General features: G+C 43.2%; 1 pseudogene; it reads left to right on the top strand.

Annotated features, from left to right (window-relative positions):
• Nucleotides 1-6622: 6622 nt before the first annotated feature.
• LOC140285481 (U2 spliceosomal RNA) lies at nucleotides 6623-6799 on the top strand (annotated as a pseudogene).
• Nucleotides 6800-18581: the final 11782 nt, after the last annotated feature.

Here is an 18581-nt window from a genome sequence, read left to right as displayed (position 1 = left end):
CCCATAATTACTGAAAAATGGGTAAGAAAAGGTGCGAATGCCTAACCATACATCATCAAAAGAGGGAGCGGAGGTGTTCCGCTGTAAGACGGTGTGAATGTCCGACCATAGATGGTAAAAAGCGGGTAAGAAAAGGTTAAATTACCCGACTGTACACAATCAAAAGAGGGAGCGGAGTTGTTCAGCTAAGAGAAGGTGTGAAAGTCCGACCTTGGTTTGTAAAAAGCGGGTAAGAAAAGGTTCGTATGCCCGAATATACACCATCAAAAGCGGGAGCGGAGGTGTTCGGCTGCAAGATATTGTGAACGTCCGACCAAAGTTTGTAAAAAGCAGTTAAGAAAAGGTTCGAATATCTAACCAAACATAATCAAAAGCGGGAGCAGAGCTGTTCGACTGGAAGTAGGTGTGAATGTCAGATCATAATTTGAAAAAAGCTGATGAGAAAGGGTGAGAATGCCCGACTATACACCATCAAATGCGGTAGCGGAGTTGTTCGGCTGTGAGTAGGTGTGAATCTCCGACCATAATTGCTGAAAAATGTGTTAGAAAAGGTAAAAATGCCGGTCCATACATCATCAAAATCGGGAGAGGTGGTGTTCAGCTGCAAGAAGGTCTAAATGTCCATCAATAATTGCTAGAAAACACGAAAGAAAATTTTCGAAAATCAAACCACACATGATCATAAGTGGGAGGGGAGGTGTACAGCTGCAAGAAGGTGTGAATGTCCACCCATAATACCTGAAAAATGGGTAAAAAAAAGGTGCGAATGCCCAACCATACATCATCAAAAGCAGGAGTGCATGTGTTCGGCTACAAGAAGGTGTGAACGTCCAACCAAAGTTTGTAAAAAGCAGTTAAGAAAAGGTTCGAATATCCAACCAAACATAATCAAAAGCGGGAGCAGAGCTGTTCGACTGCAAGTAGGTGTGAATGTCAGATCATAATTTGCAAAAAGCTGATGAGAAAGCGTGAAAATGCCCGACTATACACCATCAAATGCGGGAGCGGAGTTGTTCAGCTGTGAGTAGGTGTGAATCTCCGACCATAATTGCTGAAAAATGTGTTAGAAAAGGTAAGAATGCCGGTCCATACATCATCAAAAGCGAGAGAGGTTGTGTTCGGCTGCAAGTAGGTGTGACTGTTCGACTAAAGTTTGTAAAAAGTGGGTAAGACAAGGTGCGAATGCCTGACAATGTATGATCAAAAGCGGGAGCGGAGGTGTTCAGCTGCAAGAAGGTCTACATGTCCATCAATAATTGCTAGAAAACATGAAAGAAACTTTTCGAAAATAAAACCACACATGATCATAAGTGGGATAGGAGGTGTTCAGCTGCAAGGTGTGAATGTCCACCAATAATTCCTGAAAAATGGGCAAAAAAAAGGTGTGAATGCCCAACCATACATCATCAAAAGCAGGAGTGGAAGTGTTCGGCTGTTTACTAGGATTCAATGAAAACTAAAAGGTGGAGCGGAAGTGTTCGGCTGCAAGAAGGTGTGAATGTCCGACTATATTTGGTGAAAAGCAGGTGAAGCAAGGTCTGAATGCCCAACCTTACATCATCAAAAGCGAGATCAGAGGTTTTTGGCTGCAAGAAGGCCATAGTTTGCCAAAAGTGGGTAAGGTGCGAATGACCGACTAAATATCAACAAAAGTGGGGGCGGAGGTCTTCGGATGCAAGTGGGTGTGAATATCCCACCATAGAAGTATGGTGGAGAGGAAGCTGTGAATGGCCGACCATAGTTTGCAAAAAGCGGGTGAGAAAAGGTGCGAATGTCCAAGTTCGGCTGAAAAAAACTGTGTTCGGCTGCAAAAAGGTGTGAATGTTTGACTAAAGTTTGTAAGACAAGGTTCGAATGCCTGACAATGTATGATCAAAAGTGGGAGCGGAGGTGTTCAGCTGCAAGAAGGTCTAAATGTCCATCATTAATTGCTAGAAAACATGAAAGAAAATTTTCGAAAATCAATCTGCACATGATCATAAGTGGGATAGGAGGTGTTCAGCTGCAAGGTGTGAATGTCCACCAATAATTCCTGAAAAATGGGCAAAAAAAAGGTGTGAATGCCCAACCATACATCATCAAAAGCAGGAGTGGAAGTGTTCGGCTGTTTACTAGGATTCAATGAAAACTAAAAGGTGGAGCGGAAGTGTTCGGCTGCAAGAAGGTGTGAATGTCCGACTATATTTGGTGAAAAGCAGGTGAAGCAAGGTCTGAATGCCCAACCTTACATCATCAAAAGCGAGATCAGAGGTTTTTGGCTGCAAGAAGGCCATAGTTTGCCAAAAGTGGGTAAGGTGCGAATGACCGACTAAATATCAACAAAAGTGGGGGCGGAGGTCTTCGGATGCAAGTGGGTGTGAATATCCCACCATAGAAGTATGGTGGAGAGGAAGCTGTGAATGGCCGACCATAGTTTGCAAAAAGCGGGTGAGAAAAGGTGCGAATGTCCAAGTTCGGCTGAAAAAAACTGTGTTCGGCTGCAAAAAGGTGTGAATGTTTGACTAAAGTTTGTAAGACAAGGTTCGAATGCCTGACAATGTATGATCAAAAGTGGGAGCGGAGGTGTTCAGCTGCAAGAAGGTCTAAATGTCCATCATTAATTGCTAGAAAACATGAAAGAAAATTTTCGAAAATCAATCTGCACATGATCATAAGTGGGAGAGGAGGTGTTCAGCTGCAAGAAGGTGTGAATGTCCTACCATAATTGCTGAAAAATGTGTTAGAAACGGTAAGAATGCCGGACCATACATCATCAAAAGCTAGAGAGGTGGTGTTCGGCTGCAAGTAGGTGTGAATGTCTGACTAAAGTTCAAATATATTAACAAAAGCGGGAGGAGAGGTCTTCGGATGAGTGGTTGAGAATTTCCAACCATAATCTATAAAATGCGGTGAAAAAAAAGGTGTGATAGAAACCTAAAAGGTGGAGCGGAAGTGTTCGGCTGCAAGAAGGTGTGAATGTCCGTCTATAGTTGGTGAAAAGCAGGAAAAGCAAGGTCTGAATGCCCAATCTTACATCATCAAAAGTGAGATCAGAGGTGTTTGGCTGCAAGAAAACGGGTAAGGTGTGAACGACCGACTAAATATCAACAAAAGTGGGGGCGGAGGTCTTCGGATGCAAGTGGGTGTGAATATCCCACCATACAAGTATGGTGGAGAGGAAGCTGTGAATGTCCGACCATGGTTTGTAAAACGCGGGTAAGACAAGGTGCGAATGTCCGACAATGTATGATCAAAAGAGGGAGCGGAGGTGTTCGGCTGCAAGGTCTGAATTTCCAACCATAATTTGTAAACACCGTTGAAGAAAAGCCTCGAAAGCCCGACTATACACCATCAAAAGCGGGAGCAGAGGTGTTCAGCTGCAAGAAGGTCTGAATGTCCACCAATAATTACTGAAAAATGGGTAAGAAGAGGTGTGAATGCCCAACTATACATCATCAAAAGCAGAAGTGGATGTGTTCGGACACAAGAAGGTTTGAATGTCCAACCATAGTTTGTAAAAGGCGGGTAAGAAAAGGTTTGAATGCCCGAAAATACACCATCAAAAGAGGGAGCGGAGGTGTTCCGCTGTAAGATGGTGCGAATGTCCGACCATAGTTGGTAAAAAGCGGGTAAGAAAAGGTTCGAATGCCCGAATATATACCATCATAAGCGGAAGCGGAGGTGTTCGGCTGCAAGAAGGTGTGAACGTCCGACCAAAGTTTGTAAAAAGCAGTTAAGAAAAGGTTCGAATATCCAACCAAACATAATCAAAAGTGGGAGCAGAGCTGTTCGACTGCAAGTAGGTGTGAATTTCCACCCATAATTCCTGAAAAATGGGTAAGAAAAGGTGCGAATGCCCAACCATACATCATCAAAAGAAGAAGTGGATGTGTTCTGCTACAAGAAGGTTTGAATGTCCGACCATAGCTTGTAAAAAGTGGGTAAGAAAAAGTTCGAATGCTCGAACATACACCATCAAAATTGGGAGCGGAGGTGTTCCGCTGTAAGACGGTGTGAATGTCCGACCATAATTGGTAAAAAGCGGGTAAGAAAAGGTTAAAATACCCGACTGTACACAATCAATAGCGGGAGCGGAGTTGTTCGGCTACAAGAAGGTGTGAAAGTCCGACCATGGTTTGTAAAACGCGGGTAAGACAAGGTGCGAATGCCCGACAATGTATGATCAAAAGAGGGAGCGGAGGTGTTCGGCTGCAAGGTCTGAATTTCCAACCATAATTTGTAAACACCGTTGAAGAAAAGCCTCGAAAGCCCGACTATACACCATCAAAAGCAGGAGCAGAGGTGTTCAGCTGCAAGAAGGTCTGAATGTCCACCAATAATTACTGAAAAATGGGTAAGAAAAGGTGTGAATGCCCAACTATACATCATCAAAAGCAGAAGTGGATGTGTTCGGCCACAAGAAGGTTTGAATGTCCGACCATAGTTTGTAAAAGGTGGGTAAGAAAAGGTTTGAATGCCCGAACATACACAATCAAAAGAGGGAGCGGAGGTGTTTCGCTGCAAGAAGGTGTGAATGTCCGAGCATAGTTTGTAAAAAGTGGGTAAGAAAAGGTTCGAATGCCCGAACATACACCATCAAAAGAGGGAGCGGAGGTGTTCCGCTGTAAGAAGGTGTGAATGTCCAACCATAGTTGGTAAAAAGCGGGTAAGAAAAGGTTAAAATACCCGACTCTACACAATCAATAGCGGGAGCGGAGTTGTTCGGCTAAAAGAAGGTGTGAAAGTCCGACCATGGTTTGTAAAAAGCGGGTAAGAAAAGGTTCGAATGCAAAAATATACACCATCAAAAGCGGAAGCTGAGGTGTTCGGCTGCAAGTAGGTCTGAATGTCCACCCATAATTAATGAAAAGCGGGCAACAAGTAGGTTCGAATGCCCAACCATACATCAACAAAAGCAGGAGTGGATGTGTTTGGCTACAAGAAGGTTTGAATGTCCGAGCATTGTTTGTAGAAAGCGGGTAAGAAAAGGTGCGAATGCCCGACAATGTATGATCAAAAGAGGGAGTGGAGGTTTTCGGCTACAAGAAGGTTTGAATGTCCAACCATAGTTTGTAAAAAGCGGGTAAGAAAAGGTGCGAATGCCCGAAAATACACCATCAAAAGAGGGAGCGGAGGTGTTCCGCTGTAAGACGGTGTGAAAGTCCGACCATAATTGGTAAAAAGCGGGTAAGAAAAGGTTAAAATACCCGACTGTACACAATCAATAGCGGGAGCGGAGTTGTTCGGCTACAAGAAGGTGTGAAAGTCCGACCATGGTTTGTAAAACGCGGGTAAGACAAGGTGCGAATGCCCGACAATGTATGATCAAAAGAGGGAGCGGAGGTGTTCGGCTGCAAGGTCTGAATTTCCAACCATAATTTGTAAACACCGTTGAAGAAAAGCCTCGAAAGCCCGACTATACACCATCAAAAGCGGGAGCAGAGGGGTTCAGCTGCAAGAAGGTCTGAATGTCCACCAATAATTACTGAAAAATGGGTAAGAAAAGGTGTGAATGCCCAACTATACATCATCAAAAGCAGAAGTGGATGTGTTCGGCCACAAGGTTTGAATGTCCGACCATAGTTTGTAAAAAGCGGGTAAGAAAAGGTTCGAATGCCCGAACATACAAAATCAAAAGAGGGAGCGGAGGGGTTTCGCTGCAAGAAGGTGTGAATGTCCGAGCATAGTTTGTAAAAAGTGGGTAAGAAAAGGTTCGAATGCCAAAATATACACCATCAAAAACGGAAGCCGAGGTGTTCGGCTGCAAGTAGGTGTGAATGTCAGATCATAATTTGCAAAAAGCTGATGAGAAAGGTGTGAATGACCGACAATAATTATCTAGTTTAATGGATTGGTTTAGACATTTATAACAGCATTTTAAGAACAAAGAGAGAAACAAAAAGGGACAACGCTTCATGGTGGAAGGTGATGTATAAATAACTGTGTATATGATGAAGGAGAGACCATTTGAGCAGCACAGCCATTTCGCAGCACAGGGACAGCAGTCCAAGTTAAAAGATCTCCCATGTGGTATCACCTGTCACACTGTGTCAAGGCATCAAAAGAAGAAAAAATCACCAAACTCAAGGACAAAGAGACGAAGACTCCGGTGAACGAAGAGAGAGGACTTACAAACCAGAAATACAAAAGGATGCTCGATATCAAGATCCAGAAGAAGAGGCTAACAATGCCACGAACACTTACGATACTGGGAATGATGCCAGCAATGAACAGAGAAGAAGATTCAGTGTCATCAATCTGCAACACGTGCCTCTAATGAGGGGGTGAATATAGAATCCTCAACGATTACAACGTCTCTGGGAACTGTGACAACAACAAGGTTTAAACCATTTTGATATATATTGTAACCTATTGGCTAAGGAATAGTGCTGAAAATGAGGTAAATCTAATCCACCACTGTCCTTGGTCTTCTGTAGGGTTTTTAAACTAATACGTGGTGGTTTGTTTTTCCACAGAAATTTGGAGATGCATGAATCTAGTGACTTAAACCATGTAGCAGATGGTTTTATGGGGATCATTGAGAACAAATAGTTAACTTTTGGTAGTATCATCATTTTAATGGTTGTAACTCTCCCCATAAGTGATATAGGTAAGGACTTCCAACGAGAGAGATCGTCCTCTACTCTCTTTACTAATTGCACATAATCCATCTGTACTTATCAGTTTAATATGTGATATGTCTATGCAAGGACTACATATTAAATGGATTTTTATCAATAGGAGTTGAAAAAGGAGCTTGCTCCGTTCACTCCAAGCATCGACCCGGTACTGCAGTGCCGCTGGGAACGGTGCGCTCTCCTCTGCTCTTGTGAAAAAGCTAACAGCGGTGCAGGATGGAAGTTTCTTTTAGTCTGCTGAGAAAAGAGAGTGAATGCGAAGTAGACTTTAACACGGCTCTGGGAGCTAACCAGGAGAAATGCTTGAAAGAAACGCGACACCGAATGAGCGGTCAGAACAAAGCCTCAATACGGTGTTCCTGTGGTGTTTTTATAAAATGCGGTGAAAATAAAGGTGTGAATGCCCCATAGAAAACTAAAAGGTGGAGCGGAAGTGTTCGGCTGCAAGAAGGTGTGAATGTCCGACTATATTTGGTGAAAAGCAGGTGAAGCAAGGTCTGAATGCCCAACCTTACATCATCAAAAGCGAGATCAGAGGTTTTTGGCTGCAAGAAGGCCATAGTTTGCCAAAAGCGGGTAAGGTGCGAATGACCGACTAAATATCAACAAAAGTGGGGGCGGAGGTCTTCGGATGCAAGTGGGTGTGAATATCCCACCATACAAGTATGGTGGAGAGGAAGCTGTGAATGGCCGACCATAGTTTGCAAAAAGCGGGTGAGAAAAGGTGCGAATGTCCAACCATACATGATCGAAACAGGGTGTTTGGCTGCGACAAGGTGTGAATGTCCACCCATAATTAATGAAAAGCGGGCAACAAGTAGGTTCCAATGCCATACCATACATCATCAAAAGCAGGAGTGGATGTGTTCGGCTACAAGAAGGTTTGAATGTCCGAGCATAGTTTGTAAAAAGCGGGTAAGAAAAGGTTCGAATGCCCGAACATACACCATCAAAAGAGGGAGCGGAGGTGTTCCGCTGTAAGACGGTGTGAATGTCCGACCATAGTTGGTAAAAAGTGGGTATGAAAAGGTGCGAATGCCCAAATTCGGCTGCAAAAAACTGTGTTCGGCTGCAAAAAGGTGTGAATGTTCGACTAAAGTTTGTAAAAAGCGGGTAAGACAAGGTGCGAATGCCTGACAATGTATGATCAAAAGCGGGAGCGGAGGTGTTCAGCTGCAAGAAGGTCTAAATGTCCATAATTAATTGCTAGAAAACATGAAAGAAAATTTTCGAAAATCAATCCGCACATGATCATAAGTGGGAGAGGAGGTGTTAAGCTGCAAGAAGGTGTGAATATCCTACCATAATTGCTGAAAAATGTGTTAGAAACGGTAAGAATCCCGGACCATACCTCATCAAAAGCTAGAGAGGTGGTGTTCGGCTACAAGTAGGTGTGAATGTCTGACTAAAGTTCAAATATATTAACAAAAGCGGGAGGAGAGGTCTTCGGATGAGTGGTTGAGAATTTCCAACCATAATCTATAAAATGCGGTGAAAAAAAAGGTGTGATAGAAACCTAAAAGGTGGAGCGGAAGTGTTCGGCTGCAAGAAGGTGTGAATGTCCATCTATAGTTGGTGAAAAGCAGGAAAAGCAAGGTCTGAATGCCCAATCTTACATCATCAAAAGCGAGATCAGAGGTGTTTGGCGGCAAGAAAACGGGTAAGGTGTGAATGACCGACTAAATATCAACAAAAGTGGGGGCGGAGATCTTCGGATGCAAGTGGGTGTGAATATCCCACCATACAAGTATGGTGGAGAGGAAGCTGTGAATGGCCGACCATAGTTTGCAAAAAGCGGGTGAGAAAAGGTGCGAATGTCCAACCATACATGATCAAAACAGGGAGCGGAGGTGTTTGGCTGTGACAAGGTGTGAATGTCCACCCATAATTAATGAAAAGCGGGCAACAAGTAGGTTTGAATGCCCAACCATACATCAACAAAAGCAGGAGTGGATGTGTTTGGCTACAAGAAGGTTTGAATGTCCGAGCATAGTTTGTAAAAAGCGGGTAAGAAAAGGTGCGAATGCCCGACAAAGTATGATCAAAAGAGGGAGTGGAGGTTTTCGGCTACAAGGTTTGAATGTACGACCATAGTTTGTAAAAAGCGGGTAAGAAAAGGTGCGAATGCCCGAACATACACCATCAAAAGAGGGAGCGGAGGTGTTACACTTGAAAGACGGTGTGAATGTCCGACCATAGTTGGTAAAAAGTGGGTAAGAAAAGGTTCGAATGCCCGAATATATACCATCAAAAGCGGAAGCGGAGGTGTTCGGCTGCAAGAAGGTGTGAACGTCCGACCAAAGTTTGTAAAAAGCAGTTAAGAAAAGGTTCGAATATCCAACCAAACATAATCAAAAGTGGGAGCAGAGCTGTTCGACTGCAAGTAGGTGTGAATATCCACCCATAATTCCTGAAAAATGGGTAAGAAAAGGTGCGAATGCCCAACCATACATCATCAAAAGAAGAAGTGGATGTGTTCTGCTACAAGAAGGTTTGAATGTCCGAGCATAGTTTGTAAAAAGCGGGTAAGAAAAAGTTCGAATGCCCGAACATACACCATCAAAAGAGGGAGCGGAGGTGTTCCGCTGTAAGATGCTGCGAATGTCCGACCATAGTTGGTAAAAAGCGGGTAAGAAAAGGTTAAAAAACCGGACTGTACACAATCAATAGCGGGAGCGGAGTTGTTCGGCTACAAGAAGGTGTGAAAGTCCGACCATGGTTTGTAAAAAGCGGGTAAGACAAGGTGCGAATGCCCGACAATGTATGATCAAAAGAGGGAGCGGAGTGTTTCGGCTGCAAGGTCTGAATTTCCAACCATAATTTGTAAACACCGTTGAAGAAAAGGCTCGAAAGCCCGACTATACACCATCAAAAGCGGGAGCGGAGGTGTTCAGCTGCAAGAAGGTCTGAATGTCCACCAATAATTACTGAAAAATGGGTAAGAAAAGGTGTGAATGCCCAACTATACATCATCACAAGCAGAAGTGGATGTGTTCGGCCACAAGAAGGTTTGAATGTCCGACCATAGTTTGAAAAAGGCGGGTAAGAAAAGGTTCGAATGCCCGAACATACACAATCAAAAGAGGGAGCGGAGGTGTTTCACTGCAAGAAGGTGTGAATGTCCGAGCATAGTTTGTAAAAAGTGGGTAAGAAAAGGTTCGAATGCCAGAACATACACCATGAAAAGAGGGAGCGGAGGTGTTCCGCTGTAAGAAGGTGTGAATGTCCGACCATAGTTGGTAAAAAGCGGGTAAGAAAAGGCTAAAATACCCAACTCTACACAATCAATAGCGGGAGCGGAGTTGTTCGGCTAAAAGAAGGTATGAAAGTCCGACCATGGTTTGTAAAAAGCGGGTAAGAAAAGGTTCGAATGCCAAAATATACACCATCAAAAGCGGAAGCCGAGGTGTTCGGCTGCAAGTAGGTGTGAATGTCAGATCATAATTTGTAAAAAGCTGATGAGAAAGGTGTGAATGACCAACAATAATTGCTGAAAAATGTGTTAGAAAAGGTAAGAATGCCGGACCATTCATCATCAAAAGCGGGAGAAGAAGGCTCGGAAGCCCCACTATACACCATCAAAAGCGGGAGCGGAGGTGTTCAGCTGCAAGAAGGTCTCAATGTCCATCAATAATTGCTAGAAAACATGAAAAAAAATGTTCGAATATCCAACCGCACATGATCATAAGTGGGAGAGGAGGTGTTCAGCTGCAAGAAGGTGTTAATGTCCACCCATAATTCCTCAAAAATGGGTAAAAAAAAAGGTGCGAATGCCCAACCATACAACATCAAAAGCAGGTGTGAATGTCAGATCATAATTTGCAAAAACCTGTTGAGAAATGGTGAGAATGCCCGACTATACACCATCAAATGCGGGAGCGGAGGTGTTCGGCTGTGAGTAGGTGTGAATGTCCGACCATACTTGCTGAAAAATATGACAAAGCAGTTTTCACTTGGTTTGAGTGAAGGAATTCATTTTATATCAAAATCCGAAATTGTGTAGAACTCGTGGAAATAAGTTTATTCTCGGATTCCTAAAGGTTTAGTGTTGTTCTTTGGTATACTGCAAAGTAATACTTTCTATTTTGTTGAAACCGATTCAGACATGGATAAATATGAAGGACAAAGCAGTTTTAACTTGGTTTGAGTGAAGGAATTCATTTTATATCAAAATCCAAAATTGTGTAGAACTGGTGAAAAGAAGCTTATTCTCGGATTCCTAAAGGTTTAGTGTTGTTCTTTGGTATACTGCAAAGTAATACTTTCTATTTTGTTGAAACCCATTCAGACATGGATAAATATGAAGGACAAAGCAGTTTTAACTTGGTTTGAGTGAAGGAATTCATTTTATATCAAAATCCAAAATTGTGTAGAACTGGTGAAAAGAAGCTTATTCTCGGATTCCTGAAAAGGTTTAGAGTTGTTCTTTCCTATCCTGCAAAGTACAACGTTCTTTTTTGTTTAAAGCTATTTAGACATGAATAAATATGAAGGACAAAGCAGTTTTAACTTGGTTTGAGTGAAGGAATTCATTTTATATCAAAATCCGAAATTGTGTAGAACTCGTGAAAAGAAGATTATTCTCGGATTCCTAAAGGTTTAGTGTTGTTCTTTCCTATCCTGCAAAGTACAACGTTCTTTTTTGTTTAAAGCTATTATGACATGGATAAATATGAAGGACAAAGCAGTTTTAACTTAATCGGTTTCAACAAAATAGAAAGTATTACTTTGCAGTATACCAAAGAACAACACTAAACCTTTAGGAAATCCTTCACTCAAACCAAGTGAAAACTGCTTTGTCATATTTTTCAGCAAGTATGGTCGGACATTCACACCTACTCACAGCCGAACACCTCCGCTCCCGCATTTGATGGTGTATAGTCGGACATTCTCACCATTTCTCATCAGGTTTTTGCAAATTATGATCTGACATTCACACCTGCTTTTGATGATGTATGGTTGGGCATTCGCACCTTTTTTTACCCATTTTTCAGGAATTATGGGTGGACATTCACACCTTCTTGCAGCTGAACACCTCCTCTCCCGCATATGATCATGTGCGATTTGATATTCGAAAATTTTCTTTCATGTTTTTTAGCAATTATTGATGGACATTGAGACCTTCTTGCAGCTGAACACCTCTGCTCCCGCTTTTGATGGTGTATAGTCGGGCTTCCGAGCCTTTTCTTCCCCGGTTTTTACAAATTATGGTTGGACATTCAGACCTTCTTGCAGCCGAAAACCTCCGCTCCCTCTTTTGATCATACATTGTCGGGCATTCACACCTTTTCTTAACCGCTTTTTACAAAACATGGTCGGACTTTCACACCTTCTTGTAGCCGAACACATCCCTTCCCGCTATTGATTGTGTACAGACGGCCATTTTAACCTTTTCTTACCCGCTTTTTACCAACTACGGTCGGACATTCACACCTTCTTATGGCGGAACACCTCCGCTCCCTCTTTTGATGGTGTATGTTCGGGCATTCGCACCTTTTCTTACCCGCTTTTAACAAACTATGCTCGGACATTCAAACCTTGTAGCCGAACACATCCAGTCCTGCTTTTGATGATGTTTGGTTGGCCATTCGAACCTTTTCTTACCCGCTTTTTACCAACTACGGTCGGACATTCACACCTTCTTATGGCGGAACACCTCCGCTCCCTCTTTTGATGGTGTATTTTCGGGCATTCGCACCTTTTCTTACCCGCTTTTTACAAACTATGGTTGGACATTCAAACCTTCTTGTAGCCGAACACATCCAGTTCTGCTTTTGAGGATGTATGGTCGGACTTTCACACCTTTTAGTAGCCAAACAACTCCGCTCCCGCTATTGATTGTGTACAGTCGGGTATTTTAACCTTTTCTTACCCGCTTTTTACCAATTATGGTCGGACATTCACACCTTCTTACAGCGGAACACCTCCGCTCCCTGTTTTGATCATTTATGGTCTGGCAATACTACCTTTTCTTACCCGTTTTTGAGTAATTATGGCTGGACATTCACAGCTTCTTGCATCCGAACACCTCTTCTCTGCTTTTGATGATGAATAGTCCAGCATTCTTACCTTTTCTAACACATTTTTCAGTAATTATTGTCGGTCATTTACACCTTTCTCATCAGCTTTTTGCAAATTATGATCTGACATTCACACCTACTTGCAGCTGAACACCTCGGCTTCCGTTTTTGATGGTGTATATTTTGGCATTCGAACCTTTTCTTACCCACTTTTTACAAACTATGCTCGGACATTCACACCTTCTTGCAGCCGAACACATCCACTTCTGCTTTTTATGATGTATAGTTGGTTATTCACACCTTTTCTTACCCATTTTTCAGTAATTATTGGTTGGAAATTCAGACCTTGCAGCCGAACACCTCCGCTCCCTCTTTTGATCATACATTGTCGGGCATTCGCACCTTGTCTTACCCGCGTTTTACAAACCATGGTCGGACTTTCACACCTTCTTGTAGCCGAACAACTCCGCTCCCGCTATTGATTGTGTAGAGTCGGGTATTCTAACCTTTTCTTACCCGCTTTTTACCAATTATGGTCGGACTTTCACACCGTCTTACAGCGGAACACCTCCGCTCCCTCTTTTGATGGTGTATGTTCGGGCATTCGAACTTTTTCTTACCCACTTTTTACAAACTATGGTCGGACATTCAAACCTTCTTGTAGCAGAACACATCCACTTCTTCTTTTGATGATGTATGGTTGGGCATTCGCACCTTTTCTTACCCATTTTTCAGGAATTATGGGTGGACATTCACACCTACTTGCAGTCGAACAGCTCTGCTCCCACTTTTGATTATGTTTGGTTGGATATTCGAACCTTTTCTTAACTGCTTTTTACAAACTTTGGTCGGACGTTCACACCTTCTTGCAGCCGAACACCTCCGTTTCCGCTTTTGATGGTATATATTCGGGCATTCGAACCTTTTCTTACCCGCTTTTTACCAACTATGGTCGGACATTCGCACCATCTTACAGCGGAACACCTCCGCTCCCTCTTTGGATGGTGTATTTTCGGGCATTCGCACCTTTTCTTACCCGCTTTTTACAAACTATGGTTGGACATTCAAACCTTCTTGTAGCCGAAAACCTCCACTCCCTCTTTTGATCATACATTGTCGGGCATTCGCACCTTTTCTTACCCGCTTTTTGCAAACTATGCTCGGACATTCAAACCTTCTTGTAGCCAAACACATCCACTCCTGCTTTTGTTGATGTATGCATGGGCATTCGAACCTACTTGTTGCCCGCTTTTCATTAATTATGGGTGGACATTCAGACCTACTTGCAGCCGAACACCTCGGCTTCCGCTTTTGATGGTGTATATTTTTGCATTCGAACCTTTTCTTACCCGCTTTTTACAAACCATGGTCGGACTTTCACACCTTCTTTTAGCCGAACAACTCCGCTCCCGCTATTGATTGTGTAGAGTCGGGTATTTTAACCTTTTCTTACCCGCTTTTTACCAATTATGGTTGGACATTCACACCTTCTTACAGCGGAACACCTCCGCTCCCTCTTTTGATGGTGTATGTTCGGGCATTCGAACATTTTCTTACCCGCTTTTTACAAACTATGCTCGGACATTCACACCTTCTTGCAGCGAAACACCTCCGCTCCCTCTTTTGATTGTGTATGTTCGGGCATTCAAACCTTTTCTTACCCGCCTTTTACAAACTATGGTCGGACATTCAAACCTTCTTGTGGCCGAACACATCCACTTCTGCTTTTGATGATGTATAGTTGGGCATTCACACCTCTTCTTACCCATTTTTCAGTAATTATTGGTGGACATTCAGACCTTCTTGCAGCTGAACACCTCTATGCTCCCGCTTTTGATGGTGTATAGTCGGGCTTTCGAGGCTTTTCTTCAACGGTGTTTACAAATTATGGTTGGAAATTCAGACCTTGCAGCCGAACACCTCCGCTCCCTCTTTTGATCATACATTGTCGGACATTCGCACCTTGTCTTACCCGCGTTTTACAAACCATGGTCGGACATTCACAGCTTCCTCTCCACCATACTTGTATGGTGGGATATTCACACCCACTTGCATTCGAAGACCTCCGCCCCCACTTTTGTTGATATTTAGTCGGTCATTCACACCTTACCCGTTTTCTTGCAGCCAAACACCTCTGATCTCGCTTTTGATGATGTAAGATTGGGCATTCAGACCTTGCTTTTCCTGCTTTTCACCAACTATAGACGGACATTCACACCTTCTTGCAGCCGAACACTTCCGCTCCACCTTTTAGGTTTCTATCACACCTTTTTTTTCACCGCATTTTATAGATTATGGTTGGAAATTCTCAACCACTCATCCGAAGACCTCTCCTCCCGCTTTTATTAATATATTTGAACTTTAGTCAGACATTCACACCTACTTGCAGCCGAACACCACCTCTCTAGCTTTTGATGATGTATGGTCCGGCATTCTTACCGTTTCTAACACATTTTTCAGCAATTATGGTAGGATATTCACACCTTCTTGCAGCTGAACACCTCCTCTCCCACTTATGATCATGTGCAGATTGATTTTCGAAAATTTTCTTTCATGTTTTCTAGCAATTAATGATGGACATTTAGACCTTCTTGCAGCTGAACACCTCCGCTCCCGCTTTTGATCATACATTGTCAGGCATTCGAACCTTGTCTTACAAACTTTAGTCAAACATTCACACCTTTTTGCAGCCGAACACAGTTTTTTTCAGCCGAAGTTGGGCATTCGAACCTTTTCATACCCACTTTTTACCAACTATGGTCGGACATTCAAACCTTCTTGTAGCCGAACACATCCAGTCCTGCTTTTGATGATGTATGTTCAGGCATTCGCACCTTTTCTTACCAGCTTTTTACAAACTATGCTCGGACATTCAAACCTTCTTGTAGCCGAAAACCTCCACTCCCTCTTTTGATCATACTTTGTCGGGCATTCGCACCTTTTCTTACCCGCTTTTTACAAACTATGCTCGGACATTCAAACCTTCTTGTAGCCAAACACATCCACTCCTGCTTTTGTTGATGTATGGTTGGGCATTCGAACCTACTTGTTGCCCGCTTTTCATTAATTATGGGTGGACATTCACACCTTGTCGCAGCCAAACACCTCCGCTCCCTGTTTTGTATGGTTGGACATTCGCACCTTTTCTCACCCGCTTTTTGCAAACTATGGTCGGCCATTCACAGCTTCCTCTCCACCATACTTGTATGGTGGGATATTCACACCCACTTGCATCCGAAGATCTCCGCCCCCACTTTTGTTGATATTTAGTCGGTCATTCACACCTTACCCGTTTTCTTGCCGCCAAACACCTCTGATCTCGCTTTTGATGATGTATGGTTGGGCATTCGAACCTACTTGTTGCCCGCTTTTCATTAATTATGGGTGGACATTCACACCTTGTCGCAGCCAAACACCTCCGCTCCCTGTTTTGATCATGTATGGTTGGACATTCGCACTTTTTCTCACCCGCTTTTTGCAAACTATGGTCGGCCATTCACAGCTTCCTCTCCACCATACTTGTATGGTGGGATATTCACACCCACTTGCATCCGAAGATCTCCGCCCCCACTTTTGTTGATATTTAGTCGGTCATTCACACCTTACCCGCTTTCTTGCCGCCAAACACCTCTGATCTCGCTTTTGATGATGTAAGATTGGGCATTCAGACCTTGCTTTTCCTGCTTTTCACCAACTATAGATGGACATTCACACCTTCTTGCAGCCGAACACTTCCGCTCCACCTTTTAGGTTTCTATCACACCTTTTTTTTCACCGCATTTTATAGATTATGGTTGGAAATTCTCAACCACTCATCCGAAGACCTCTCCTCCCGCTTTTGTTAATATATTTGAACTTTAGTCAGACATTCACACCTACTTGTAGCCGAACACCACCTCTCTGGCTTTTGATGAGGTATGGTCCGGGATTCTTACCGTTTCTAACACATTTTTCAGCAATTATGGTAGGATATTCACACCTTCTTGCAGCTGAACACCTCCTCTCCAACTTATGATCATGTGCGGATTGATTTTCGAAAATTTTCTTTCATGTTTTCTAGCAATTAATAATGGACAATTAGACTTTCTTGCAGCTGAACACCTCCGCTCCCGCTTTTGATCATACATTGTCAGGCATTCGCACCTTGTCTTACCCGCTTTTTACAAACTTTAGTCGAACATTCACACCTTTTTGCAGCCGAACACAGTTTTTTGCAGCCGAATTTGGGCATTCGCACCTTTTCATACCCACTTTTTACCAACTATGGTCGGACATTCACACCTTCTTGTAGCCGAACACATCCAGTCCTGCTTTTGATGATGTATGGTTGGGCATTCGCACCTTTTTTTTTTACCCATTTTTGAGGAATTATGGGTGGACATTCACACCTTCTTGCAGCTGAACACCTCCTCTCCCACTTATGATCAGGTGCGGTTGGATATTCGAAAATTTTTTTTCATGTTTTCTAGAAATTATTAATGGACATTCAGACCTTCTTGTAGCCGAACAACTCCGCTCCCGCTATTGATTGTGTACAGTCCGGTTTTTTAACCTTTTCTTACCCGCTTTTTACCAACTATGGTCGGACATTCGCAGCATCTTACAGCGGAACACCTCCGCTCCCTCTTTTGATGGTGTATGTTCGGGCATTCGAACTTTTTCTTACCCGCTTTTTACAAACTATGGTCGGACATTCAAACCTTCTCGTAGCAGAACACATCCACTTCTTCTTTTGATGATGTATGGTTGGGCATTGGCACCGTTTCTAACACATTTTTCAGCAATTATGGTAGGACATTCACACCTTCTTGCAGCTGAACACCTCCTCTCCCACTTATGATCATGTGCAGATTGATTTTCGAAAATTTTCTTTCATGTTTTCTAGCAATTAATGATGGACATTTAGACCTTCTTGCAGCTGAACACCTCCGCTCCCGCTTTTGATCATACATTGTCAGGCATTCGAACCTTGTCTTACAAACTTTAGTCAATCATTCACACCTTTTTGCAGCCGAACACAGTTTTTTTCAGCCGAAGTTGGGCATTCGAACCTTTTCATACCCACTTTTTACCAACTATGGTCGGACATTCAAACCTTCTTGTAGCCGAACACATCCAGTCCTGCTTTTGATGATGTATGTTCAGGCATTCGAACCTTTTCTTACCAGCTTTTTACAAACTATGCTCGGACATTCAAACCTTCTTGTAGCCGAACACATCCACTCCTGCTTTTGATGATGTATGGTTGGGCATTCGAACCTACTTGTTGCCCGCTTTTCATTAATTATGGGTGGACATTCACACCTTGTCGCAGCCAAACACCTCCGCTCCCTGTTTTGATCATGTATGGTTGGACATTCGCACCTTTTCTCACCCGCTTTTTGCAAACTATGGTCGGCCATTCACAGCTTCCTCTCCACCATACTTCTATGGTGGGATATTCACACCCACTTGCATCCGAAGACCTCCGCCCCCACTTTTGTTGATATTTAGTCGGTCATTCGCACCTTACCCACTTTTGGCAAACTATGGCCTTCTTGCAGCCAAAAACCTCTGATCTCGCTTTTGATGATGTAAGGTTGGGCATTCAGACCTTGCTTCACCTGCTTTTCACCAAATATAGTCGGACATTCACACCTTCTTGCAGCCGAACACTTCCGCTCCACCTTTTAGTTTTCTATGGGGCATTCACACCTTTTTTTTCACCGCATTTTATAAAAACACCACAGGAACACCGTATTGAGGCTTTGTTCTGACCGCTCATTCGGTGTCGCGTTTCGTTCAAGCAATTCGCCTGGTTAGCCCGCACTCGGCTCGCTCCCAGAGCCGTGTTAAAGTCTACTTCGCATTCACTCTCTTTTCTCAGCAGACTAAAAGAAAGTTTCATCTTGGGCTCCCTGAAACTTCCATCCTGCACCGCTGTTTGCTTTTTCACAAGAGCAGA

Source organism: Leuresthes tenuis, unplaced genomic scaffold (assembly GCF_036924035.1).
Source record: "Leuresthes tenuis unplaced genomic scaffold, fLeuTen1.0.hap1 SCAF_40, whole genome shotgun sequence".
In the NCBI taxonomy this organism is placed as follows: Eukaryota; Metazoa; Chordata; class Actinopteri; order Atheriniformes; family Atherinopsidae; genus Leuresthes; species Leuresthes tenuis.
This window is presented reverse-complemented; position numbering and strand designations above follow the sequence as displayed.